General features: G+C 34.1%; 1 pseudogene; it reads left to right on the top strand.

The window, feature by feature from the left end:
• Positions 1 to 416: 416 nt before the first annotated feature.
• On the top strand, positions 417 to 2309 carry LOC113228435 (annotated as a pseudogene).
• The last annotated feature ends 1415 nt before the right edge of the window (positions 2310 to 3724 follow it).

The following is a 3724-nucleotide window of genomic DNA, read 5'->3' as shown; positions in this document are numbered from 1 at the left end:
AAATATAGGGGTAAGCGGTTAAATAAAACATAAGCATTAAAGTAAGAAGTCGTCCTGGAAGACTGGATTTGGTAAATATTGCTTAAATAATTTTTATTTCAAAAATATTCACTTGATCCCTAGACACTTTTGATGTGTGTATAAATATAATAACTACCTTGGAAATAAATAAAACAACAGTTCGACGAAGCAAAGACAGCTATTCGTGTATAATTATTAAGTCCACACCCTAAACCGTTACGTAAAAAGACTATTAAATAAGATATTCAAATTAATCGGTCGTTTTCTGTATAGTTATGCGATGCATTAAAATACTGCCATATAAATTAAACCGTGATGCTTGCACAATCATTGGCTATTCAGTACGCTGTCTGAAACGAAAATAGGAAAATAAAGATGGAGGAGTTTATTTTTTTTATTTTGTTATTATTTGTAATGGTCTCCGGACAGACTTTCCCTCCACTTTCTGACGAATTCATCGAGGAGATCAACAGCAAGCAAAGTTTATGGAAAGCTGGCAGAAATTTCAGAGCAGATACTCCTTACAGTTACATCAAGAATCTAATGGGAGCGATCAAAGACAATAATTTGCAACATAATTTAGATGTAATGAAGCATAGTCCTGAATTAATAGCCAGCCTTCCTGATAACTTTGATCCAAGAGACAAGTGGTCGAACTGTCCAAGTTTAAGCGAAATCAGGGACCAAGGCAATTGCGGGAGTTGCTGGGTGTTCGGTGCTGTCGAGGTTATGACTGACCGCGTTTGCATTTATTCGAACGGGACCCAAAACTTCCATTTCTCTGCTGAAGATGTTCTCAGCTGTTCTTCATATGGAGGATGTGAAGGTGGCTTCCCGTTTGGAACTTGGGATTTCTGGGTCAAGAATGGTATTGTGTCTGGTGGAGCATATGAATCCAAGGAAGGTTGCAGACCATATGAGATACCTCCATGTAATCATCACAATAGTAGTTCTACGTTGCCGCCGTGTCGTGAACCTATTGATCCTACCCCTAATTGCGTAAATACCTGTATTGCGGGTTCAAACATTGACTACAAAACAAATAAACGCTATGGGAAGCGCACGTATAGTGTCGACCAAAATGAAGACGAAATTAAAGCAGAATTATATACTAATGGTCCAGTGGAAGCGAGTTTTGTAGTATATGAAGACTTCTTGCACTACAAAAGTGGGGTTTATAAGTACATTGCCGGTGATGCACTTGCGAGACACTCTATCAAAATCTTAGGATGGGGTGTAGAAAACGGCACCAAATACTGGCTTGCAGCCAACTCTTGGAATTCTGCCTGGGGCGACAAGGGGTTTTTCAAAATTCTTCGCGGAAAAAACGAATGCAACATCGAGTCTCAAGTTAGTGCTGGCGAACCCTTGCTAGACAACAACTACAACACAGTAGTCTAAATTATGTAATCTTAATAACATTCTACACATTTCTGACAGATGTTATCACAATTCTGGATTTTTCTTTTGTTTTTGTAGAAATGTTGTTTTTAACTAATTTCTTTACCTAATATATGTATACGTCCCTTCAATTATTTGGATTGTTTTCAGTGTCCATTATGTTCATTAGCTAGAATTGGTATTTTTTCATAGTTAATTAGCAGTAGATATACATAAACGTATAAATATGTATATACACTAGTGGCGAGACGTGAACGTTGTCATTAGTAAAGCAAGACGAAAACAAAACACACCTACTTTAACAAAAAAATATTTTGCCGTTAAAAAGGTTTGCGATTCTTAACACAACATCTATTAGCACACAAGATACTAGTACACTTCATTTCACTAGTTAAGTTATTCTACACTTAAACTGAGTACCAAATGTAGTAAATTACTTTATAAACAAACTTTCGTGCCGCGACGGTGAACGCAAGTGTTGCCATTTTAATTTTGAATTGTAACTGCCTATAATTATAACAGCAGGAACATCTTTTTATAACCCTAATAAAATAAAATATCCAAACATTACACTTTCGTAACACTACTTATTTATCGTTAACATTTACAAAATACTACTTATTAAATTTTTATTGAATGTCATAATGTTTCACCACCATGATATTCAATTATTTTTTGTGAAATAACTCCATTATAGTCTGTCTAGTCTAGACTATAGTGGAGTGATTTGAACTATAGTGAAGTAGAAAGATTTGGAAGGATTTGAACTACACATTTATCATTTTACTCCGTCTTCAAAAAAAACTTTGAAATTATGTAGTTGTTGTAGGTAGATTTATCGATAGATTATGAATGAAGAAAAATTTTTTTTTAAATATGATCGAATTGTGAATGTTCCGACTTTTTAATGACTACTAATGGCGTTTTTGCCTTATTTATTCTTATTTTCACACCTACTAGTACCGAGGTAAATTTTGACTCACATATATTTTAACAAGAATAGCCGGGTTTGATTATACATATTGAATTAAAATGAAAAACTTTAAAATATGTCTCCTCTTTGAATTTTTCATAGACATAGTTCTAAATACTGTGTATGTATGTATGTACTTACAAATTTTGACAATGCAAATGAACCTATGATCAGTAATTGGATGAACAATGGGTCAAGTATGATTCAAATGAAACAAGTTCAGGTATTTATTCCGTTAGCGTGATCAATATTCAGTCGATAGTCGACATAATATTTATTGACTGCATTTATTTATTTTATTTTTATTTTATTTACTTATAATACAATATTTGGTATTTAGGTACTTGGCACTCTTAAACCTAATAGGTTTGTTTGAGTGTTGCAACTGTTCATAACATTTATACACACATAATATTTTATGATCACACAGACAATATTTTGTTTAAACAAGGAATACTTAATACAAATAAACGTACACATAAGACAGATATTCGTCACACACAATGACAAAAGAAAGAACAATAACGTTAAGAAGATAATACGACTGACAAACAAAATAAAGTAATAAAAACTAAAACACGGTATTAATACAAATTGAAATATCGCGCTCTCTGCAAGCTACGGTCCAGTGTGGCGCAGCGAAACCGGTTTGGTTGCGATGCGATACTAAACGCAGGTATACAGGCTGTTCTTACAGTCTCACTGCCGCCGGTTCTCTTCCGAGTATTGTTTTGATTTTATTAGTTTATTCCTTGCAATTACAAGTATAGATTATTTATACATATTATTTATGTTTATATATATATATATATACACATATATTCAACATTCACTACATATACATAGATGAATATATATATATATATATATATATATATATATATATATATACGTTACATGAATTTCAACTATAATACACAAGAATATAGATGTTAGCGTAGTATTAAAATAATAATATTTGAAATGACATGTTAAAAGTTAGGTTGCGTGAGTGTGTGTGTGTGTGTATGCGCGTGGCTGTGTGTGTGTGTGTGCATGCGCGTATCTGCGTGTGTGTGTGTGTGTATGTGTGTGTAAGCGCGCGTGTGAATGGACAGGGGTGATCGTGTGCGTTTGTTCGAGTGTCACTAATTGTCTCGTTATCTGTCCATCTGTTATCTAGGAAGGCGGTAATGTGTCTATGTAGTGTTTTCTGAGCTCCCTCTTCACATTTCTTACGTTAAGTCTTTTCCGCAGGTCATCTGGAAGCTGATTCAACAGTCTCGGTATGAGATATTCAGTAGTTCTCTGGCCGTATGAGTTTCTTGCATCTTTTGTCGTTAGCATGCC

This window comes from Hyposmocoma kahamanoa, unplaced genomic scaffold (genome assembly GCF_003589595.1).
Source record: "Hyposmocoma kahamanoa isolate Upper Pololo Valley unplaced genomic scaffold, ASM358959v1 232, whole genome shotgun sequence".
Taxonomy (NCBI): Eukaryota; Metazoa; Arthropoda; class Insecta; order Lepidoptera; family Cosmopterigidae; genus Hyposmocoma; species Hyposmocoma kahamanoa.
Note: the sequence above shows the minus strand (reverse complement) of the source record. Positions and strands in the feature narration are given on the sequence as shown.